Below are 26,272 nucleotides of genomic sequence, written 5' to 3'. Positions count from 1 at the left end.
TTTCTATTTAGAATTTATTAGACTATTAGGTTTCAAGATCGAAGTCAATATCTTTTTACTGTACAATCACTAAATCAAAGTCGCACAACTAAAGTTTTGGACATTGCATAGCTACACAACATCCAACATATTTAATGATTACATGCAAATAATTTTAATAAAACTACGCATTTGATATAAGTTATTAAACAATTTAACTATATATACATTTTGATAGGTTTATATCTTTCATATTAACAAAAATTATTTTGAAAAAAAATTTAGACTTTTTTTCATAAAAAAAAAAAACAATATTAGCCTTTCAAAATACGAAATATTTGTTTCCTTATTTATGCCACTTTAATCATATTGCTTCAAATTAATTATTATTCTTTAACTTGACTATAAATAAAGATTGGAAAGACTTTATGGATTATTTGTAGTATTGGAAAATATATATTTATTATAAAAAATTAAATCAATATTTATGTTAGGAAATCATGAAAATCTTATGCATGTATAGAAACTTGCTTTTATTGTTTGAAGTTTAACAAAAATAACATGCTTGAATATAATATGTAAATAGTAATTATATAGATATATTTTATACATAAGATAAGCCAATTAGAGAGTGACATTTGTCATCCTCACATTGAGGCGCTTGTCTTTTAGTATAATATATAGATAGATAGATAGATAGATAGATTAGTATTAGTATTAGTATTAGTATTAGTATAAGATAGATAGATTTGTGATTATTGATTAATATACTTCCCGCCAAACAATTTTTTTTTTTTTTTTGAAAAAACCTATTTTATAGACCTCCAAAGTCCAAACATTCATTTGCCAATGAATTGTTATAGAACAAGATCAGTTGCAACATTTCTTCATCCCCAAATTCAATTCTCTGTAATTTCGCTATATAAGCGTGCATTTCAGACATACTTAGTCCAACATAATACCTCAGACCATAAATTCAACAATACAGATTTACTCTCATGGCTTTCTTATCATCCAAACCCAGAAATTTCTCAATTTCATACCAAAGGTTTCTCAAATATTACCAAACAATCCATTGGGAAGGCTTTGCATTGCATTTGCTTCAAGGGTTTGATCCCTTTCAGCATATTTCATTCAAATACTTTGATTGGTATGTATTCGAGATTCGGGTGTATTGATGCTGCCCACCATGTGTTCGATAAAATGCCGCAAAGAAATGAGGCTTCTTGGAATACTTTGATTTCTGGGTTTGTGAGAGTTGGTTTGTATGTGAAGGCTTTTAAGTTATTTTGTGATATGAGAAAATTTTCTGACTTTGCTTCGAATGGGTTTGTAATATCGAGTTTGATCACTGGTTGTTGTAGGTCGAATGATATGATTTCTCAAGCATTTCAATTACATGGTTTTGTTGTTAAGTCAGGATTATTGGATGATGTCTTTGTTGTTACTTCTATGCTGCATTTTTTACGGAACTAATGGGTTTTTGATGGAGGCTAAGACTCTTTATCAGGGCATGCCATATAAGAGTGTAGTTACTCGAACTGCGCTGATGGTTGTGTATTCTGATAGTGGACAACCTCAGGAAGTTATTGATATGTATCAACAGATGAGGCAAGAGGGGGTAGGCTTCAATGAGAATACATTTACTGTGTTGATCAGTTCTTGTGGGATGCTTCAGTATCCAATTTTGGGTCTGCAAATTCTTGGACATGTTATAAAGTTTGGGTTCGAGTCAAATCTGTCGGTTGCTAATTCTCTCATGTCAATGTTTGATAGCTTTGGATATTTGGATGAGGCATCATATGTGTTTGATTTGATGAAGCAACGGGATACAATCTCTTGGAATTCAATAATTACAGCATATGGTCATCACAAGCTTTGTGAAGAATCCCTAGGATACTTCAGGCAGATGCGTTTCGTTCATGATGAGGTGAACTCGGTTACACTTTCCAGCTTGTTATTGGCTTCTTATAATGTTGATTTCATAAAATGGGGCAGGGGTATTCATGGTCTTGTAGTCAAATATGGATTTCATACAGATGTTTGTGTGTGCAATACTCTTCTTACCATGTACTCTGGAGCTGGACAACTTGATGATGCCGAGTTGATATTTACTACAATGCCAGAGAAAGATTTAATCTCATGGAATTCAATGATAACATGTTATGCCCAAAATGGAAAATCCATGGATGCCTTTCGATTTTTGAGTAGGCTTTTGAAGGCAAGGGCATCAATAAACCAAGTCAGTATTGCTAGTGTGTTAGGAGCATGTACCAGCCAAGAGTTCCTTCCTGAAGGCATTATTGTCCATGCTATTGCTGTCAGTTCTGACCTTGCCAATAATTTGATTGTCGGCAATTCGTTGGTTACCATGTATGCAAATTTTGGTTTGACAATTAAAGCTCAAAAAGTTTTTGAGACGATGCCTGATCAAGACATTGTCACATGGAATGCTTTGATTGGAGGATATGCTGAAAATGAAGAAGCTGATGAAGCATTTATGTCCTATAAGTTGATGAGAAGAAGAGGCTTGCAAGAAAATTACATAACCATAGTGAATGTTCTTTCTTCGTTTTCTTCTTCCAGTAGTCTGTTGATGCGTGCAATGTCTGTTCATGCACATATTGTTTGTAAAGGTTTTGAATCAGATGAGTATGTGAAGAATTCTCTTCTGACTATGTATGCCAAATGTGGTGATCTTGATTCAAGCAGTGTACTATTCAGTATATCCAGGAACATAACTCTTGTCACTTACAATGCCATAGTTTCTGCTAATGCACGTCATGGCCGGGGAGAAGATGCATTGAAACTGTTCAAAAATATGTACAATCTGGGGATAGATTTAGATCAATTTACCTTTTCCAGTGCTTTTGCTGCTGTAGCCAACTTGGCAATTCTGGAAGAGGGTAAAATGCTCCATGGACTGACTGTTAAAATTGGGTTGGACATAGATTTGCATGTAATAAATGCTGCAATGGATATGTATGGGAAATGCGGGGAATTGGATGATGTCTTGAATATACTTCCAGAACCAGTTAACAGGTCAAGGTTATCATGGAACATTCTAATTTCAACTTACTCAAGGCATGGGCTTTTTCAACAAGCAAGAGACACTTTTCATGAAATGCTTGATGCAGGGATAAGACCTGATTATGTGACTTTTGTCTGCCTTCTAAGTGCGTGTAGTCATGGGGGCCTTATTGATGAAGGTCTTGAATATTATTATTCCATGACAAGGGATTTTGGAATTCCACCCGGAATTGAGCATTGTGTATGTGTGGTTGATTTGCTTGGGCGATCAGGAAGATTCGCTGAGGCTGAGAAATTTCTGATTGAAATGCCAGTATCTCCCAACGGATTTGTTTGGCGGAGCTTATTGGCTTCTTGTAGAGTTCATGGTAATGTCGAACTTGGTAAAACAGCTGCACAGCAGCTTATTCAAATGGGACCTGATGATGACTCTGTATATGTTTTGTATTCAAACGTATGTGCATCAAGTGGGAACTGGGAGGCTGTGGAGAGTATCAGAAATCAAATGCAATTGGGTAATGTAAAGAAAAAGCCTGCATGTAGCTGGGTCAAGTTGAAGAACAAGGTCAGCTCTTTTGGAATGGGAGACAAAACCCACTCTCAGACAAAGCTAATAGATGCAAAACTCAAAGAAGTCAAGAAGCTGATTACTGAAGCAGGTTATGTCCCTGATACAAGCTTTGCTTTGCATGATACGGATGAAGAGCAGAAGGAACACAATTTATGGAACCACAGTGAGAGACTTGCTCTTGCATATGGGTTAATTAACTCCCCAGAAGGCTCAATCATCAGAGTATTCAGGAACCTTCGTGTCTGTGGTGATTGCCACTCTGTTTTTAAGTTTGTTAGTGCAGCAGTTGGCAGGGAAATTCTATTGAAGGATCCCTACCGGTTTCATCACTTCAAAGTTGGCAAGTGTTCATGTGGTGATTTTTGGTAGCCGGGGATACCATTGTATAGCTTCATAGTAGCGAAGTACACACACACACACAAACAATTTTAACTCCTTTAATTCCTCTTACCTGTACTTATTAGTGAAGTACACACACACAAACAATTTTAACTCCTGTTTTCCTGTACTTTTTAGTGAAGTGTGCAATGAACTGGTGTTAGGGAAGAGGGGCAATTTAGGGAGTAGATTAAAGGAGAACTTAGTTTGTTTGTTAGGGAAATGCTCTGTATATAGACCTAATTAGAGAGAGATAATCACGTTGAACATTGTTGAATGTTTTGGGTTAGCTTTAAAAGGCTAAATTGGTAGAGAGTCTACTTCTCAAAATTGGGATTACCATCTTCTTCCTATGTTCTTCCATTTTTATGATGCCCAAGCTATGATAATACATAGCAGTCTTTTAAATGTACTTTTCAGTGTTTAACAGTTGGTGAGAGTATGATATATTTCTGTGGTGATAGTTTTCTTGTCTTTGATATCTGGTCTGCTGATTACCCTATCTATAGGTCTATTTACGGCTATTTGGGTTATTTATAAATGCAGACCTATCAGAAGCATGGTATTTGAGCACAGGCATATTGTTGATCCAGATCAAGTTCAGTTGTATAAGATCTTCTGTACTGTTTTTCTCCAAATTTCTGCTATATTTTACTAATCGTTTTTTTTTTTTATATCACCTTGCAAATTCTACGCTACCTGCTGTGCCAGTTGATTCTCATAAATTTTGGGAGCAGCCTACGGATTTCAACATCTCTTCAGTGCATCCTTTTATTTTGGTTCCTTGCAGCTTCGATACACCTTGTGTCCTTGTCTATATTAACTGCAGCTTCTGCTGTTTCAAGGGTTGAAATGCTTAAGGATTAGGCCTAATCTTTAACCTATTTTTCAATTGTTAAGTGGAATATATTTTTCAGATAAACAGGATACATTTTCAAGGTCAGAGAGGGGGAGCCCTCCTGTTCTACGTCTCAAGTATTCTCTTATCTCTAACAGAAATTGCTGCTTGCTGCAGAAAGAGCTCTAGTAGTTTATGAAGTGGTCTAAGTTCTCTGTATCATGACTTTAATTCATCTGCATAATTCCATTGTTGATGAAAATCTTTCAGAGTACTTGAAGCAAGAATTTGGCTGAATTACTACCATTATGTGGTTACTATTATATATTTTACTTTTATCTTAATTGCTGCTCCTGTTAATTCCAATCGTATATTTATGCAATGTATATTTACATCTTTTTTTAAAAACAATGTTTGCATCTGCTTTATTTATGTTAAACCGAACCTTTTGTTTTGCTGAACTTATTTAATTCACGAGTATAATGATTTGAATTTATTTTTGTTGAACTTGAATTAGTTTTTGCTAAATACGTATTATTTAAATTGTGATATGTAGTCTCCATCCACCCATAATTGTTTACATCCCCCATGCCAAACTCTTAACTCTTAAGTTTTTTTTTTTTTTTTTTTTTCGATCGAGAAATGTTAAAAAAAGAAAAGGAGTATAAAAGTCTTCTCCCCGCCAAATAAATATTCCAATTCTCATACCGTCTGATAGTATCTCTCATTAGTCATTACTCATTAACAAGCATATATTATCATCTCCAAAATTGTTGTTTTTCATCTTCGTTACTTTTGGTATTACAATCTGAATTTGTCCATTACTTCATTTCTTTCAATTCTACTGCGATTATCATCTGAATTGGTGAGGTTGAACTTGCTATCAATTGTCTTTGATGACCAACTGACGCTGGAATATTTTCGATTCAGGAACTTTGAATTGGCTGCGCAACTGTCAAAATGGACATCGGTTCGCCGTCGTCCACTCTCTCTCCTCGTCATCGTATTATTCAGGTCATGCTCTTCTTCTCTTTGTCTCTGTCCTTTTTTTTAATTAATTTAATTTTTTTTTATTTTGAGGATAGAGATAGTAGCATGCTTGTATCGGGTAAATGATTTAAACGGGATTTAAGGTTAGGTATTTTCGAGACCTAGTTAACTAGGATAGTTACTCCTGATTATCCTTTCAATTTTTACTAGGGCATGCTTGGATTGAGGTAATATATTAGGGGTAATAGAAGTCAAACTTGAAAATATAAATAATTAGAGCTGTTGTTGTAGGTGACAAATGTTTACAAATGAAATAGGGTGGTTGTTCCATGAGGAAAAGAGAGAGCCGAAGAATTAATACTCTCATAACGAGGGTAATAGTTGTCCACCCTCCTCGTAGTGTAACTATTACCCAAAATAAGCTTCCTTCTTCACCTCATACCTCACCATCACTAAATTTTTCTAGCAAGCACACCATCACTATATAATTTTTCTTGCAAGCACACGATCACTATATAATTTTTTTTGCAAGCACACCATCACTATCTCCTCCTTGGCTCTTCCCTATTTACTTTCATTTTGCCTAGTTTGACTTTTATTACCTAGTAATACATTTCCCTTAATTTAAGCACACCCTAATAACGAATTATCAATTAACAAATATAATTGTAAAATTCTATTTAAAAAAGAAAATTTTGTAAGAAAAACCTTTTAAAAGCACCATTTTGCGAAAAAATATCTTTTTAAAAGTTTTTTGGCAAAAGAAAACCCAGTTATAATTAAATTTATTTTGTTGAAGTACCTTTGATTCACTTAATTAATCTCTAGTTTCTTCTAATTTACCATTTAACTCTCACTTGACCATTTAATAATTATTATATTAATTTATAAATTTATAAAAGAAACACCACTCCCACCAACCAACCAGCCACTCCCTCCCTTTCCCCCTTCCGGGGCAACAAATAAAATTGAAAGATTAATCAATCAACAAAGAGATACATGGGGAAAAAAAAAATACAACAATCACTTACTTTGATTATGTCCCAACATAAATTATTACATTGATTTGTTTATGTCCATTAGTATGATCAATCATAGATACATAGATATAAAGTTTCAATCAATCAATTAATTTCCACAAATCAAAATCATGTCCAATAGAACTCAATGGCTATTAAAGGGGAAAAAAGAAATCCATAAATTAGTAACTTAAATTATAATTAGCTAATACGTAGTATATTAGTAGTTTTTATACTGCTTTGTATTAGCATAAGGTTCATGCGTCGATATTGAAATCAACAAACTCTATTTTTCTACCCTCTTTGCTCAAAATTCAAGCATATATTGAAAACCATAATTACCTCACTAGTCGCTACCATTATTAGTAGGTACCAACTCAATTCCTTACCTTCACTTTACGGTCTTTAAGATGTGCCTTTGACTATCATTAATACTTAATAATGTATTAACTAAAATTATAAAACAATGTCTTATATGACTATAATTTTTTATTTTGACTTGTCAAAACAAAAGCAATATCTTCTCACGTGGAGAGAGGGACTAATTTAGACAAATTTTTGTCATGTTTTATCTAGTGTGTATTCCATATATTTTTTTTTTTGTTTTTTTTTTTGTTTTTTGTGTCCTTGGCACGAATTAAAGTTGTTTTGTTCTTACTAAACCCTAAGGGCACGTTTAGTTAAAATCTAGCGTATTGCAAATTCATATATGTTCTGCGTATTATAACATATTTTGTATTAGGTACCACTTGTTAGAACAATGGAAATGAAGTAGAAAGGAAACAAATAAAAGGGGGAGAAAGGAATGATTTAACTATTACCTTTTTATTTGTTTGATTTAACTATTGAAAGGAATCCTTTGTGTTTAAGGAGAGTAAGGGTATTTGTTACCTTAGGTTTTAGAGAGTTAACAAATGTGTGGCATCTCTTATCCTTAGGTAAAGGTAGTTGTTACCAAACCTTCTAACCAAACATTCGGTGATGGTAATGGTTTGACCAAATTCGTTTCCAGCCCCAAAAATGCACTAACTAAACATGCTCTAGTAATATATGTAAACTAGGAAAATAAAAATATATTTTTTGAAAGAAGGTTTATATCTTGATGAGTCCGCACATGCCACATGATGACCCTGGAAGTAAGTTGTCATCATGATTTGCTTCGCTATAGATTATGCATGACTTTGCATGCACCGTAGATAACGCCATGGGAGTAAGGCTCAGGCAGGTTAGACACCCACCGTACAATGGATTCTTGGCACTTCATTTCAAACCAATAAATGCCATAATATCATATTACATTCAAGCTTGAGACACATAATTATGTCTGACACAAGTATTTTGAATACTAGACGCCTAAGCTCAAATGTGCTACTTAGAAGTGGATGGGGCTTGGAGACATAAGGTAAACATTGTAAGTTGTGGGTTAGAAATCACGTTCTTTTGTTAAATGATCTTTTAGAGCCATGAGGCCTGAATATAAAAAGTGATATCATAATATGGGAATTCTGATTAGAAGTATTGAAGTATATGCAATATTTTCAGTTATCAACAATAATGTTCGGAAATCCTCCAGAAATGATGTCCATTATCAATTGAATAAATATGAGTTGTGCATTTTGGTGAAGGGTTCGTAATAATTTCTATCACTGAGGATCTTTTTTTATAAAGAACTTTTTATTGTATGTGTACAATGATTTTGTCGTACATGTGTTGGAAATATTTAGGCCTCTATATAGGCTGTTGATCTGAAGTATATGATAGTATACACAACTGCTTGCATCATTGTCTGAAATGATATACATTCTGTAGTGGGTAGAATTCACATGGTTGCATCAATGCATCATTGTGTCTCACAAGGTTCCTTCCCTTACAAAGGAGGGGAGTTATAGTATGTCCCTTCCAGAACAAGCATGTTTATGATAAAGTTATGATATTCTAAAACCCAAAAAAAAAAAAAAAAAAAAGATAAGGAGATGTTTCCTTTAAATGATGTATTCAAAAGCAGCAAACCTGGATGCGTTGGGGTGGGATACTAGGATCTATGGAGAAGCCAAGGAGACATGCACAGTGTGCCCAGGAATTTGTGCATGTCTAAGTGTATACATGTTGCTTTGACGTAGATTCTCTCACAAATAAAGTCAAATAAAGCGGAGGGAGTACTACTTTATATGTCAAATGATGACATGCAAACAATGGACCACACACAATTGACAACCCCTTATGTATGTACAATTATCTTGGCATTATATTTTGATAAATGGTTATTGTTTTCTTTGGCAGGGACTATCCATGATTGGTGTTGCTGAGGAGTACCTAAGAGATCTCCAGCCTGGTTTGGTGTGTTTTGTTAAAAACAACAAACCCTTGTTGCCTGAAATAGTCTCGGCCATTTTACCTACAGCCATAGGTAATTCAGGGATGATTTGTGAAGGGGAATTTGGGTCTAAGAAAGCCTTTGACCATCTAAACTTGAAAGATGTCTATCGTGAAAGTATGTGTTGGCTAACGTGGTTGATGTTTGAGCATGAACCAAATATTGCACTGAATAACCTGGCTAATTTGAATTTTGGTCAGCGTGGTGTGTGTGGTGTTATTTGGAGAAAAAATGATTTAGCTATTCGTTGTTATACCTGTGGACATGACTCAGCTTGTGTAATCTGTCTACCTTGTTTCCAGAAAGGAAATCACGAGAATCATGACTTTTTTTACCAGAACTCCTGGTGAGGGTTGCTGTGATTGTGGTGATGAGTCTGCTTGGAAACGAGAGGGCTTTTGTTCAGAGCACCAAGGCGTTGAACAAATACAGCCTCTTCCAAATGAGATAGCCAGTTCAGTTGAACCAGTATTGGATCTGCTTTTCAAGTTCTGGGAAGACATGTTAAGAAGAGATTCAACCAATAAACATGGTTATGAGCAGAGAAAAGTTGTTGATGAGCTTTCCTACAGTATAGTGGAGATGCTTCTGGACTTCTGCAATCACAGTGAAAGTTTGCTGAGTTTTGTTTCTAAGAGGTTGATTCACACAGTTGATTTGCTGAAATTGTTGGCAAGATCTGAGAGATTCTTAAGTAATGATGTCACAAAGAAGTTGCATGAGTTGCTACTGAAGCTTCTGAGTGAACCTATATTTAAGCATGATTTTGCTGAAGTATTTACAGAGTATTACCCTGTCACTGTTTCTGAGGTTCTTAAGACATTTAGCTCTGATTTTCATAAATCTCTAGTGGCGAAGTTTTCTGTGCACATTATAACTGTGCCAACACTGGCCCCACATCTTGTAAAGGAGCGTAATCTCTTGGCTGTGCTGTTAAGATGTCTGTTCGAGATTCTCTTTTATTGCTGCGGAAATGATGGCCATATTCAGGTAATTTTTACTTATTTATTTTTGATTGTTATTAGTTCTGTGTATTTGTTGTGAGCTTGTAAGTTGTAACTACGCTTATGTAATGTTAGCCTTGGTTATAAAGTGTAACATAATGGACTTGTTCACAATATCTGTGTATTAGTTAGAATTTAACTCTGATGTAGCAAGATCATAAGTGCACCTGTGAGAATTATGGTAACTTATGTCATTTTGTTTCTCAATTTTCTTTAGTATTTCTGTGCAAAGGTGATGGCAAGTACGCTGATGATTCATGTGATACTCCCTCAGTTTTTTTCATAAGTGATACACTTCGACTCGCATGGAATTTAGGTGGTTGATTTAAATTTGTTAAAATATTGTGTAAGTGGGGTTTGTGGGGAAATTATCAAGTATAAAAAGAGAGTGGTTTAATATTTAATTCTATAGTAGAAGATGTGAGATGAAATAACATGAGAAGAAATGTGAGTATGGACCATGGGAAGAATATAGGTATTGTACTCTTCACTTATCTTATCTTATTATCCCTAAACTTATCTTTTCAGAACTTATCAGCCCTTATCTTATTTCAACTTATTAGCCATTATATTATTGGACCTTATTAGACCTTTTTTTTTTTCAATACTTGAACCTTATTAGACTTTAATGGACCTTGTTATAAGGTCTTGTTAGACTCTATTGGAACTTATTAACCCTATCTTATCTTTTGTGAACTTATCAACCATTATCTTATCTTTTTTGAACCAATTAGCCCTTATTTGAACTTATTATATCTGAAATAAGCTGAGGTAATGGAGGAATTGCACTTGGAAAAAGTGTCTGTTTTTGGAAAGTGTTGCTCTTTAATCACGAAGGGATCCAAGTATATGATATGGCTTTTGTTGTCTATATATTTCATTTATTTCAAATGATTCTTTTCCTGTTATCAGGCTTGTATTCAAGATTTATTGTGTGTTTCATTATTCTTATCATCTTCGAAGAATGTTACAGTTTTTTATTATTTAAATTACCATTAGTAGACATTCCATATCTTATCCCTTAATATGTTGTTGGGAAATTGTTATGCAGTTTAGCATGTGGCCAGTTGTACACAATCTTTGTATCAGTGTTGTGAAAGACGTTAATTATGTTCTAAGCCATTATGACGTACTAAAGTATGTGACACATGAACGATTCGACATTGTCAAAGATTGGTTGCAAATTATATCTTTAGTGCAAGGCATGAATCCTCGAAAACGTGAAAGAACCTACTTTAGAGAAGATGTAAATGCTGAGCTACCTTTTGATATGTGCAAGTATATTGCCAAAATTCATTTTCTTTTAGTAAAGGGTGCTTTCTCTGATTCTGACCATGATAGTGAAGTGATGACTGAGGCTTCTTCTGTGCGAGAGGAAAAAGATACTGATGATGGATATAGTAAAAAACAAGCTAAAGTTGAAAGGCTTTCTGGTGAAGCTACACAGAAGTTTGACGCAAATCAAGATTTTTTTGTTTTGCCTTCTGTCTTACAATTGGCTTTTGAGTCAACAAAGGCTATAGATTGTTGGTTGGCAGGGAGTAATCTTGTTTCTCATGTCACTAGCGACATTTCATTTTGTATATCCACATTCAAGGAGGCCTCATTTAGTGTCAAAAAGGGGGTGTTCACTTCAGGCTCATCTGATGTTCCCTCGGTGACACTGACACATGCCTTCCCAGTAAATACTGGGGATATGGTTAAGGATGTGAATTTCTTCGAATCAGAAACATCTGTTGAAAAAGATGCTTTGTCTTTGTTGAGTTTATCTGTTTGGCCTGATATTGACTATGATGTAAGTTCACAGGGGATATCATTACATATGCCCTTTCATGGATTGCTTTCTTTAATTTTGAAGAAGGCTCTTAAGCACTATTATGGAGATTCTGTACTGACAAATAAGGATGATGTCACTTATCTAAATCCTTTATCTGATCACCTTTATTTTTTTCAAAAAGTACTTAGAGGCTGCCATCCATATGGATTTTCTTCATTCATGATGGAGCATCCCCTGCAAAGCAGGGTGTTTTGTTCCCAGGTTCGTGCTGGGATGTGGAGGAAAAATGGTGATTCTGCTATATTATTGTTTCATCGATATCGTTTTATTCGCAGGTATGTAGAAATAGTTTGTAAATCTGAATTTTTTTTATCCATCTATTTATCGATATGCATCAATCTGTAAAATTGAGCTTGTGTACACTGCAACGGGATGTGGCTGTGATTGTATGCATATGGGTGCATATCAACTGTTCATTAATCAAGATTCAGAGCTTGATCTATTTTTCAAAAATTGTTCTTTTTGCAGGTCTAATCAAGAGTCAGAGCTTGATCTATTTTTGCTACAGCTATGTGCTTCTTTTGCTCCAGCTGACCTATATGTAACAAGAATCTTAGAACGTTTTCAATTGTCCAATTACCTTGCTTTGGATCTCAAGCATGTTAGTGAGTATGTCATCTCGTCAAACCTCATAGCTAACACTTGTTGATTTATTTCCTGAAGTTCTCCTTATGAAATGTGAATGAACATGCCTTTGTCTTATAATTCTATTTTGATTTTTTTTTTTTTTTTTTTTTTTTTTTTTGTGCTGAGCTTGGGCTTTATTGCTTAGTAATGATGTTTATGTTCTTTTGTTTTTTATCAAATTGGTTTACCTGTTACTGCCATATTTGCAGGTATGAATCAGTTTTATTGCAGGAGATGCTCACTCTAATAATACAGATAGTCAAAGAGAGGCAATTGTGTGGACTAACAACATCTCAGAGTCTGCAAAGAGAACTGATCTGCAAGCTTGCAACAGGTGATTTTACACACAGTGAGCTTGTCAAGGGTCTACCTAAGGAACTATGTAAACTGGATCTGCTACAGGAGGTCTTAGGTAAAATTGCTTCATACTCCAGTCCATCAGGATTAAATCAGGTTTGCCTTTTATCTGCCTGTTCTTTTCTCCTTTCTTTTCCATTCTGTGTCTGGCGCATTCATGCATTCTGTCTCATAATTTCTGTACTTCAGGGGAAGTACTCTCTACGAATGCCATATTGGAAAGAACTGGATTTGTATCATCCATATTGGAAAACGAGAGACTTGCAGGTTGCTGAAGAAAGATACTCTCGATTTTGTGGGGTTTCTGCCCTGAGTGCTCAATTGCCAAAGTGGACAAACGTCTATCAACCATTAATTGGAATAGCTAGAGTAGCTACTTGCAAGACTATCCTCCAGGTTATTCGGGCTGTCCTCTATTATGCTGTCTTTACGGATAGATCGGCGGAGTCACGTGCTCCTGATGGGGTACTTATAACTGCGTTGCACTTGCTTTCGCTAGCTTTAGATATTTGCTCTTTAGAGAAAAAATCTGGCCATATATCTACTCATGACGAGGATTGCTTTCCGTTGATGTTGGTTGCAACGGAGGAAATTGAAGTGGGGTTGCATGATGAATCTGGTTGCCCGAGTTTACTATTACTTCTGGTCATGTTGATGAGGATGCACAGGAAACAAAACATGGGCAGCACAATGGAAGCAGGGAACTTCAATTTTTCTTCCCTTGTAGAAATTCTGCTGAAGAAGTTTGCTGAATTAGACTTGAAATGCATGGTGAAACTGCAGCAGTTTGCTCCTGAAATTGTTAACCACAGAACTGATAATATTGTGGATTTAAGTTCAGCTTCTGATACAAAGAAGCAGAAGATGAAAGCCAGGGAAAGACAAGCTGCCATTTTGGTAAGACACCGAGGCTATACTATGCGTGAAAAAAGCTGATTAGGTCTTGAAAGAGTGCAGGACAGAAGTCAACTAGTAAATGATAGGATTCTTAACTCAGTTGAATAGTCAAAATAATTTAATTATGTTTTCATTTTATACATTTTTCTATTTCCCACCCTTGGATGTGGTTATATAACTTTGAAGAATGGGCACTTTCTTGACATATTTGGCTTTAAAGTGTTGTGATAATTGTTTATGATATGGTTTTTCTCGCATTGTACAGGCAAAAATGAAAGCTGAGCAATCTAAATTTCTAGCAAACTTGAAGGGTTCAGCTGATACTGAGTCTGATTATTCTGGCTCTGGGAATGTGGAACACGTTTGTTGTCTTTGCCATGATCCTAATTCTACAAACCCAATGTCTTTCCTTGTATTACTTCAGGTATGCTGATTTTATTCTTTGCTATTACTTTTACACTATGTATGGATAGAGAGAAATGGAAAGAAAGTAAAAGAAGAGAAAAGAAAGGATGCATCAACCTTTGTTTGAATACCTAATGGAAGGATCCATTTTCCTTCCCCTTTTAATAAACCAATTTCCTCCATTGGATAGATTTGGAAGGAAAATGGAAGGTCACCTTCTCCCTTCCCTCACCTCCCTTTCCCTTCACTATTGTTATCTAAACATAGTGTTTGTGTAATAGACGAATTTTTTTTTTCTCCATTTCACTGGCCTTTCTTTTTAGGGAAAAATAAAAAATTTCCTCCCATTTTTAAGATAGGTGAAGGCATCAAGGCAAAAGATAAGAATGGATGAAAAGCCTTATTGGGTAAAACAACACTGCATGAATTATCTCTCTCTTTTTAGTTTCTTGCCAGATTGGGGTGGTGCTAGCCTTGTGGGATAGGTTTAGTTTTTTTTTTTTTCTTTTCGAAATCCTTTTCTATGAAATGGAAAATAAAGAGTTGGCTGTTACTTGTATCAAGGCCGATCCTCAAAGCTTTGACTTCTCAAAGAGTCAAAGTTTCATGGCCAGCCTACACCTCAATTATACAACAATCCTTGGGCATACCAAGAGTGAGTTTTTTTCCCCCAATGGGATGGGATAATCTAAACAGAATACATCCTTTTAAATATATTGATACCAAACTCTTTCTAGTGGACTCTATTTCACAGCAGCTCCATATCCAATGTAACCTCTAAGAATACATCTTATTTGAAAATTTTATCCTATCAGCGATGCGTTCTATTAGATTATCAACCCTTCAAAATTAGGTCTTGATCCTGCCAGGAAAGATTGTATTTGCGGTTGTAGGCCTTAGTTTTGGATGGAAAAGTTTATGTGACGGTTATTACAACATCTATGGGTCGGAATGTGAGCCTTGTGAGGCATTTAGGAAGGATTGTATTTAGAAAAGGCGTGTAGCAAATATGTGTTTCATGAGATGGATGTTTTGGGGTCATCATAAGGGATAGAATTTGTAGTGAGGATATTCAGTAAGGTTGGAGCTGTATGTAAAAAGGATAAAATAAGGTAGTACCAATTACATTGGATTGGGCATGTGCAACAGCGGCCAGTAGATGCCCCAGAAAGGAAATCAGAGAGTTGGTATTATACAGATGTTAGAAGAAGCCAAGGGATGCTGAAGATGACATGGAGGGATTTAAAAACGATATTTTTAATATTGGATTTGTAAAAGCATTTCACTAGATAATAGTGAATAAAGGAGAAAAGATAAATCTGTGGATGACCAAAAAATATTAATTCTTGGTTCATGCAGCCGACCCCATCCTTCTGGGATTAAGGCTTTGTGATTGTTATCGCAGCTTGAACCTTGTCATTTCTGAAGATATAGGCAAGGGCGGAGCCAGGGGGCTCGTGGCCCAACCGCATATCACTGTGGTACGACTGTCGCGTGTCTACCAAAAATAAACTTAACTAAAACCTCCTAAAATGTAGTAGGGTAAGCTAGGGTCGATCCCACAGAGAATTGGATTATCAAATTATTACTTGTGTAAGTTAGAAACCCCTGTTTTGAACAAATAATGATATGATCTAATAAGCTACTAGCTAGATAACAAATAAAGTACGGAGAAATAAACTAATAAAAATTGAAATACGATAAAATCAAGAATAATGAAATAGAGAATCGGGAGATGTATTATAACATTGGAGTATCAAATATTGCTTATCGAATTATACGAATTACGTTTATATCTTAATGTCAACCAATGAACACCAACAAGCATTCAAAACTTCCCTTAATTGCAAATACACCAAACGAGCTCTCGGAATATTGTCTAACTAACTAATAATCTAGAACAAGCTCTCTAGACTCGATTAATTAGCCGCATTAATAACTAGGAAGTCGTTAACTTAAGCCACAAATCTCACAAGCTCGGACTTGTGCAACTCAAAGGGTTGATAATCTTAGGTATTACGACAAGTTTTAGTCACCAATCAAACACCTAATCACTACTAATGGTATTAACTAGAACAATTACGGATCACAAGTTAATACTCTAGCAATTAAACTAGCAAATTACACTAAAGATGGCCGGTCTAAAATATAATCCTACTAGTTCATAATAATCAAACGAAATCACCAATCCCAACAAGACATAAACATAATACCCAATAATTATAACAAACCCATTCTCACAATACAATAGCCCAGTGCATAATATATCTCCCTACCCTTATTCAATCTAGCCTGACATACTAAGATACGAAAATTGAATAACAAAAGTAGAAATTATACAATTCATATTATAACTAATGATCCAAGCAAGAAGTACTGACAAATTATAGCTAGATTAATTAAATTGATTAGCCAAATTCCACTAAACTAACGTAGCAAAGAACTAATAAAAGGAGTTCAAAGCACTAACTTTTTTTCTTTAATTATCAAAGCAAATCATCTAAACTAGAAAACTAACCGAAACTGACAATTCAATAACAAGAAAATCCAAATCAAAATTACAATACCAAATTTTCTAGTAGAAGCAGAGTCAACATCAATTGAACTGAGTTTATCTCAAATTTTGGGAGGTATCTAGCAGAGAGAAGTGATAGGAGAAGAAAAAAAAGAGGTATCCTCCATTTATTGGTGAAACCTAGCCCAAAAAAATCCCCTAAAATACGGATTTGATAACTCCCAAAAACTCCCCTCAGAAAGATAAGAAACTAGCCTTTGATTCATCTCAGCAGCTTCGAGTATCTCGCTCCAATAATCATCTGATTTCATCATCTCTTGCTTGACAGTTTGGTACCCGCGAAAGTCGGTGTTACCCGCAAGAACAATGAGTAGCTGCTCTTTTATTTTTCTTTTTGTTTTGTTCTTTTTGCTTTGGTTGAGGGTCAAGTTGTTATATTCAGGATTCATGTGACTATTGGGTTTAAAGTATGTGACTTCACTTGTAAGCTTTTTTTCTTTTTTTTCGAGCTGGGTAAAATGCATTTTGATACCGTAATCTTCGCTCCTACAAACAAATAAATCAAATAGTAGTAACTCGTGTCTCAGGAAGAAAAATTATTTAATAAACATTGAAATCATTAAAAGTCAATATAAAAACAAGAGTCTAATAAACAAAATAATGTACTTTTATAATCTTATCACACTGAAATCTCAAAACTGGTCCCTTAAGTATTATTATATAAACCAAATTTGCACACTAATACATGATTGTAATACATAGCTTAGCGGTAGGAACAGTAGTATATTATGTTATTGGGCTCTGACACAAAAGTCTGGAGTTCGATTCTCGTTGTTTAGTGAAAAATGTGCTCAAAGCTAATTTATAATAGTGCAACAGAAAAAAGTTTGCTATGGAAAAATATACTACGTATATGCAATACAATTCTATTTTAGTTAATATAAGTCTCGGCCCCTATTAATTTCAAATCCTGGCTTCGCCCCTGTATATAGGCCAGTTCTTCCCCTATGACCTGATTTAGTTTACCTATCTGGTCCATATTTCATGGTTCAAGAGGCAGAATCACAAACCAACAAATACCAATAACTGTATTTCACTGTGATCCTATAAAAATAAATCTATTTTCTAGTGCTAGAGGAGGAATTCCAAATTAACTTATGCCGCTTAATTGTAAAGACTAAAGAGTCTTTATAAGGTGCATTTATGCTGAATATTTCCTTAGGAACCCACTGGTATCGAAGCTTTCTAGCATTCCTCAATAGACCAAGCTTTTCTTATCAGCTTCACTAATCCGCATTCAAATCCAAGAATACAGATTTTTTTTTCTTTTATTAATATTGTTATTATTACTAAGTTTTGCTACTGTGGTAATATTCCCATGCTTCACGCTTCTTATCTTTTTTGATGTGATCTGGGTAATTATTCTCTTGACAACCACATCAGGGTTATTTTGTTGGCTAATAGATGTTGTTTACAACAGTCTTCTGAATATTGATCTAATTTTATTTTATTTTTCTTATTCGTTTTGAAAAATAAACAGAAATCTAGGATTGTAAACTTTGTTGACAGAGGTTATTCTGCATGGGACCAAGGCTGGCATTCTGATGGGTTGGAGAGCGCTGTAAAAGCATGTATGGAAAAGGATCCTGTTGCTAGTGGTTCTAATGCCATCTCTGTGGAGAGTTTACCATCTTCTGAGTTGCTGCCGTTAGTTGAAGGTGCAATAGGTGAGTTTGCTGCTCAGGCTCACCCTGAAGAACTTAATAATTTTGTAGTATTTTGTAAGTCTCGGTTTCCTGAGCTTCAAAATATAAAGAAACCTGGAAAATCTACTGAGATGAGGAATAAGACTACATACTCCCTTGAGTCTTAGAGAAAGATCTGTTTTTATCTATTTACAAAGAGATGAGTTGTAATCACAACTCTGGTTTTGCGAGCAATGGTGAAGGAATCTCTACTGCAGAGGATACTAGAAGTTCATCAAACCAGGTCTCTTTGTTGCTTGGAAAATACATAGCTGCTCTCACACAACAGTATAAGGATACTTCACAAAGCAACAACACATTTCCTTCTTATGATGGGTTTGGCCCCTCAAATTCTGATGGGATTTATATTTCCTCTTGTGGCCATGCAGTTCATCAGGGTTGTCTTGATCGTTATTTGTCATCAAATGAAAGGTGAGTTTTGCTAGGTGATTCAATTTTGTGTGACTTCTACTCTAGATAAACAAAGGTGTTCCACATTTCCACTTTGGGTACCTCTCCCTTTCAGTATATATTTCCTCTTGTGGCCATGCAGTGCATCAAATCTGACACTGATAAACATTGGAAAAAGTCTCCAAAAGGTATAAAAAAAAAAAAAAAAAAAAAAAAATCAAAAATTCATAAAGAAATTCTGATTTGGATTTTTTTTTTTTTTTTTTTTTTTTTTTTTTTTTTTTTTTTTTTTTTTTTTTTTTTTTTTTTTTTTGCACTTAGTTGGAAATATTTATAAAAAGACATGAAAAAATTGCAACTTGAAACTTTGTTAGGGATGACTGGATGATTGGAGATGGAAATCGCATTGGAAAATCCTAGGAAAAACAAAATTTAAAGAAACATTTTTTGCATATAAAGGTACAAAATAGTACATGCCTTTCCTTAATTTGTGTCCATTATCGTTCTAATCCTCCTTTCACCATTAGGCTCTTTTTTTTTTTTTTTTTTTTCCCAACTTAAACCGACAAAATTCTGTAAAAATCATACTTTAATTTGATCAGGAAAAAGAAAAGAGAAAGAGAATGCAAATTCATATAAAAAATTTATTAGTACAAGAGTACTAATCTTAGCAGAGTTACCACAGTTGATAACATTGATACAAATAAATGTTCAAGATGTAAAATCAATTTATCATCCTTTTGGGAAAGTTCTATTTATAGGCTTCATACTAATTCCAGAGTTACCACGTTGTTGACAATCTTGACATTAGTGCTTTCAGTATAGTGGTGGGCTGGTGGCTAGTAGCAAATAGCAATTGACCAATTGCAATTTGTAAAGGAATGAATGGATTGAACCATCTTTCTGTCTAAGCTATATAATTTTGGTTATCATGTAGGTGATGACAGATTCAACTTAGTTTGCTAGTTTGAAGGAGAAAAAAATAAATAATAAACAGAAACAGCTTCCCTACCTATACATTTAAGTTGAATACTTGTGCCTTCTCGTAGTCCACCTTATTTTTTATTTCAAATGTCCTTTGCATTGCACAATCAAGTGTAGTTCATGAGAGTATGGTATATCTCTGTGGTGATAGCTTTCTTGTCTTGTTATATCTGGTATTCTTACTCTAGAAGTCATTCACAGCTATTTTGATGATATAAATTGCAGACTTATCAGTAGACGAATGGTATCTGAAGGCGGACTCATTGATGATTCAGATCAAGTATAGTTCTATAAGATCTTTAGTACTGTTTCTTTCCAAATTTTTGTTATATTCACTTATTACTTCTTTACAGGGTAAGTTTCTTTGTCCTGTATGTCGCCACCTTGCAGATTCTACACTACCTGTTGTACCAGGTGATCCTCATAATGTTTGGGAGCAGCCTACAAATTTCAATATCCCTTCAATGCATTCTCTTGGCTCTTTGACTGCATCGAAGGAGGAATGTGGTTCATTGCGGCTTCAGTATGCCTTGTCTATGTTACACACCGCAGCTTCTACTGTTTCAAGAAGTGAAATGCTGAAGGCTTTGCCTGTTTGGAGAAATACAAGGATCAGCCCTAATCTTGAACCTGTCTTCCAATTGCTAAGTGGAATGTATTTTCCAGGGAAACAAGACGTTTTCTTAAGATCAGGGAGAGTGAGCCCTTCTGTTCTTATGTGGGCCACTCTCAAGCATTCACTTGTATCAACAGAAATTGCATCTCGTTGCGAAAAGAGCTCTCTTGGTGCAAGAAAAGGTCTTAGTTCTTTGTATGATGAATATAAGTCATCTTGTCGGTTTATACTGCCAATGTTATTAAAAGCCATCCAAAGCACTAGAAGCACACACTTGCCTGATTTGCTTGTAAGGTTTAGAGGCCTTCAACTCTTTTCAGCGTCCATTTGCTCTGGCATTAACAACGATAAGTGCCCAGAGGGAGCAATCAGTGGAAAAGGTAGGAGAATAATTTTTAAAAAAAATTGATGTTTATATCCTTTATTACTATATCCATCACAAAACTGTGTTTCGACCGAGTGCAATTCACTTATCTTTGGGAAAATCTTTTTGATGTCTGTATATTCCCTCTATATTATTATTTTTATGTACCCATCTTGAAACAGTATTTGTAATTGACTGAATTGCTTTTCTCTTATTGAAAAGAATTAGTGGTGGACAGGTGAGAAAAATATAGTCTTATGCTTTCATTTTAGGTAAGCTTGTAGTAAAATCTAAGGTATATGCTATTGGCCAATTTCTGGAAAGTGTGAATAGCTGAAATTCCACATGAGTGGAATAGATTTTCCTGCAGAGATTGAGGTCTACTAGTTTGAGTTTCATGTCTGTCTTTGCAGTTTTCCATGCTTTTTGCAGATTTATTTAACTTTTGCTCTTTAGTAATATTGAGTATTGACGATCTTCAAAAAAGGTTTTGATTAATATAGTGTGTACCTCTGCTTTTCCTTGTAAAAGGTGAATATTTTTTATTTTCCTTTGGGTGGGTAATTTGGGGTGTGTATAAGTGTATGACAGAAGTGGTTTAATTAAAGTGTGACAAAATGCTTGGATATATAATTAACTTCCCCATCTTTTTCTTTTATATTAATGTATTGCACTTCAACATTCTTTGAGAATCATATAGTTACACGCCGTATAATATAATGTTTATTCTGGTGTAGTATACTCTTCACTTAATAAAGTATATTTGGCTAAATGATGCTTTTATTTTTGGGAGGCATGGTACATGAACAGTACTCAATATGATCAATGGTGCCAATTTTATTTATACATATTGCTAAATTTTGATTTTAGTTTGATAGCAATTCTGTATAAATCTTTAACCTTTGTCATTTTCTCTCATATTGGCTCTTAAATTTGCTGAGCTTATTTCATAAACGTGTTGCATCTGATTAGTTTTAACTTTTCAGGAAATTTTTTGTGGATATTAAAACATGCAAATGGGGAGATGGTGTATCCTGATATGCAATTTTGGGATCAAGCTTCACACCCTGTTCTTATCCATGATCCTTTCTCAACATTGATGTGGGTTCTATTTTGCCTTCCCTCTCCATTCTTGTCAACAAGAGACTCTTTTTTATCTCTTGTGCATGTCTTTTACGGTATCTCTATCATTCAGGTGTGTTAGAATTTCTCAAATATTACTTTATTGGTGCTGCAACTATGTGTTGATTCATCACCTCTGTATGCTTTTAAAACTTTTCAGGCTGTATTCACATACTGTTCAATTGCACACCGCAACGTGAATGATTTAGGATTCCATGATTGCCTAATTGCTGATATAGCCAAGCTAGCTGAAACATCTTCCATTACAAAGCAGATTTTCGTTTCAAATCATTTCAATCCGTCTTGTCATGTCAAAGATGTGATTGATAATTTAACCTTACCATATCTCCGAAGATGTCTGTTGTTACAGAAACTTCTCAAATGTTCTGAAATTTCACCTTCCTCTTTAAGGGTTGATGACTTTGATAAATCAATAGGTATCTCTGATTTCCAGGAGGATGTTGGTATGCTGGGGAATAGGGATGAGACAAATGAATTACGCAACATTTTTAGAATTCCTCCACTGGATATTGTTCTTAAAGATGGAGGTCTACGTTCAATGATGTTAAAATGGTTTCATCATTTTTCTAAGGACTTTGAGGATCAACGTTTTCACCGTACTCTGTATTCAACTCCAGCTGTTCCATTTCAGCTGATACGTCTTCCTGCTGTTTACCAGGATCTTGTGCAGAGGTTTTTGTTTGCTTTGTCTGAATTTTCTTTTTATTTTTATTTTTCAAAATTTATTTATTTTCAAACTACAGTGGGTGATTTCAGAATTGATTTTAGTTTGCTAATTCTACTCAAAATAAAAATCTCTAGAAGCTAGTTAGCTAGATAAGTTCACGCTTTAGTGTCATGAGTAGGGTGGTCTATTGTCATTGTTGCTGTTAAGTTTAACTGAAACAGATTTTTTAAGTGTATTGCTTAAATAAAGCTAAAATTCTCTATGATATAAGGCTGCTTGATTAATTCAGGTATATAAAAGTTCCATGTCCAATCTGTGGGACTGCAAATTGAACCTGCCTTGTGCCTTTTTGTGTGGTAGATTATGCTCTCCAGCCAGGAATTCTTGCTGCAGGTTAGTATAGCTTTTTCCATTCTTATTGAATCAGTAGAGAATAATGATATTTTTTTTTACTCAAACTGTAAATTTTAATTGATATCTGATATTATCATTGTATCTAGTGGAAGCAAATGCCAAGCTCATGCAATGTCATGTGGTGCTGGGACTGGGGTGTTCCTTTTAATTAGGGTAAGGATTCCATGACCTGTTGCAGGCGATTATTTTCATTGTTCTCTCTTTTTCTTGGGACTACATGCCTACCTCCACCTTATTTTTGTGTGGATTTTCACTAAGCTTTTTTTTTTTTTAAACCCCTGTGAATAGAAAACAACAATTTTACTTCAGCGAAATGTACGCAAAGCTCTTTGGCCTTCGCCTTACCTTGATGCATATGGTGAAGAGGTAACAATAAAATATCAGAAGATTTCATTATGCAAGTATTTGTTCTGTCTGCTTTCAAAAAAAAAAAAAAAAAAAAAAAAAGTATTTGTTCTGTCAAAGTCCAGTGAAGTATAGCTAATGGTTTCTTTCTGTGAAATGCTTTTACTCACTGTATGTCTACACTCTGATTAAGTCAACATGCTCATGTTTCAGTTAATCCATAAGGCTGACTGATGGACTGGTTTTATTGTTATATGTCGAGAAAATTACAAAGTTGATTTAGGTTTCCATCATCTTAATTTTATTTTCCATTACTCGCATTTTATCCACAGGATGCTCAAATGCGTAGGGGCAAGCCACTGTATCTAAATGAGGAGCGGTATGCTGCTTTGACGTACATGGTGAGGGCTGAAATTTTAAAATCATTTTGTTGCTCCATTGTCATATGGTTTTTTATTTTGACAGCCATTGTCATACATTAATACTGCATTTCTATTTCAAGTTCTTGTACACTTAACACTTTTTCATTTAGGTGGCTTCTCATGGCCTTGATCAAAGCTCCGAAGTTCTTTGTCAAACAACAATTGGTCCCTACTCCTTGGTTTAATTCTCAGAAAAAGCTCTGGTTGTATGGTACACTACTATCCTTGTGTATTTTCTTTGTGTAGATTTACCCTACTTTAAAGTCAGATGCATAGTTGTAACCTTCAAGCGAGCATTGCAGATGAGCTGACATGAAAAGCGAGAACGATGTATAGGAGATGTAGACTTCGTTGATTCCCTGTCCACACCTCAAACCCTGATGACAACATACTTAGTTTTGACCTGCAGCGCCCTTGTAAAATTCAACCATGTAAGCTTTCTTCACAAACTGCTTTTGCAAAAAGATAATAGTGTCTTGCAGTTTGGGGTTTTGGAGCTGTGACTTGATGCCGAATGCCCGAATGTATATATAGACCAACTAATGTTTGTGAAAATTTTCATATACTATTCTCCTTGTTCTTACCAATTATGCAATGGTAGATCCTACAATCTAGAAAATGATAGTAATAATAGTATCATGCTCTCGAAAGAACAAATAGTTCTAAAAATATAATTTGTATCAATGATGTTTTGTTATGCTTTACGTACTCCATGAATTTGTTTATAAATTTACACTATTTTCTAAAACGTTTCAGGTAATTATATACTTGTATTTGATTACAACCATTGAAGAAAGGAAAATTCTTGTAAGATATATGCCTGTACGTAATTGTATATATTATTGGCAAACTTGTAAATAATTGCAAAGTTTTTGCTTTTGTTAATTTGTGATTTTTGATATACCACAAATTGTGATTTTTATGTACAAATTTGATGTTTGGTACAACATTTGATTTGAAACATAAAACATACAAAGTATTAATCCTTATACATTCAATACTTGTCCTCCTCAAAAGCCCCATCAATGAATTTACTAAAACAACCTTAAATGTTTAGCCAACTAACCAAAATATTGCATGAGTACCTTTACCTCTATACCTAGGCAATTTTAATTATACAACTTGTTGTACCTTATATGGTGCAACCAAGGATATATCAGTAATATTTGTTCATTTATATAAAATCTGCTCATTGCACAATTTGCTCATTTGCAATTTGCATGAAATGAGAGCAATTTTTTTTAGGGCGCCCCCATTCATCTTTATGATGAACGTGGTTCGTTTATCTTGTGGCAAAAGAGTAAATAAGAGGAACAATAACATTACCACGTAAGAGCTGGGGTGTAGTATAATGGTTTCAATGTGGCATGAAGACTTGGATTGCAGAACATGTGGCTTTGACGCCAAATATAACTCCGTTTCCTGATGCAAATTGGTTGGCAGCAGTGTTTGGGTGATAAATGTTTGACCTTTTAGCACATGGTAAGTAGTTGGAGTTCTTGTTTGTTCGATACAATTAGTTCAAAGCGGAACAATAGCGAACAAGAATGGCGATTTTGAGTGAGGCGCCAAGTGTATCAGCTTGAATCTTGTTCGTGAACATATTTCAACCACCTAGTATGTTTTATTATCAGTTGTTGTATAGTTTTCAGGTATTGGGTAGTTGAAAAGCATGCTGCGTTTGTATAGAATTGTATACTAGGTGGTCGGTGCTACATGTATTTTGATTAGTATGTTGGTTTTACTTATAGACTTCTAGTTAATTGATTTCTCATTTTTATTAGTATATATGATTACTAATTTGAACAGATATTCATAATAAGATTATGTAAATTGAAATTTATTGAGAGTTTGGCATTGTTCAATATATGATGTAAATGATTTCGGCGTTAATCATATAATAATCATGAATTGGTTATATTAGTTTCGGGTATAAATACAGAATTGTGTATGTATTAGTGTTATAGATTCATAAACTTCAAAAAAAAATACCCATTTTAGGCTAAGAATCCCTTTGCTATGGATGACAATATTTAAAAAATATAGGAATAAAACATAAAATCCATAAAGTACTAGAGGGCCATTACTATGTAGCTCTTGGATAAATGGGGAAATCAACAATAATTTATTACTATTAATGGATATCTAATAAGTTGATTAGCAAATGAAAACAATTCCTTAGACGTTGTAAGAAAATATATATTTTTTCGGATTCCAAATGTATTTGTATATATACATAATCACACTAATTAGTTATTATAAATCCTATTTCGTGTTTGTGAGATATTGGTTGTATGTATCAAGTTCTCATGAGAAGTGTTTAATATGGATTTGCGTGAT

General features: G+C 34.5%; 2 pseudogenes across 1 annotated transcript; both read left to right on the top strand.

Annotated features, from left to right (window-relative positions):
- Positions 1 to 810: 810 nt before the first annotated feature.
- On the top strand, positions 811 to 4,390 carry LOC145559508 (pentatricopeptide repeat-containing protein At2g03880, mitochondrial pseudogene; annotated as a pseudogene).
- A 4,021-nt stretch (positions 4,391 to 8,411) lies between these two features.
- Positions 8,412 to 24,886, top strand: LOC145558342 (E3 ubiquitin-protein ligase PRT6-like; annotated as a pseudogene). The gene is made up of 18 exons (XR_014092446.1): positions 8,412 to 10,169; positions 11,235 to 12,295; positions 12,489 to 12,629; positions 12,857 to 13,100; positions 13,194 to 13,901; positions 14,167 to 14,325; positions 18,362 to 18,998; positions 20,187 to 20,241; positions 20,315 to 20,957; positions 21,928 to 22,136; positions 22,224 to 22,756; positions 23,041 to 23,144; positions 23,252 to 23,318; positions 23,454 to 23,531; positions 23,843 to 23,911; positions 24,043 to 24,143; positions 24,235 to 24,363; positions 24,689 to 24,886. The product of XR_014092446.1 is annotated as an E3 ubiquitin-protein ligase PRT6-like (transcript).
- Positions 24,887 to 26,272: the final 1,386 nt, after the last annotated feature.

This window comes from Chenopodium album, chromosome 9, assembly GCF_948465745.1.
Source record: "Chenopodium album chromosome 9, dcCheAlbu1.1, whole genome shotgun sequence".
Lineage (NCBI taxonomy): Eukaryota > Viridiplantae > Streptophyta > Magnoliopsida > Caryophyllales > Amaranthaceae > Chenopodium > Chenopodium album.
Note: the sequence above shows the minus strand (reverse complement) of the source record. Positions and strands in the feature narration are given on the sequence as shown.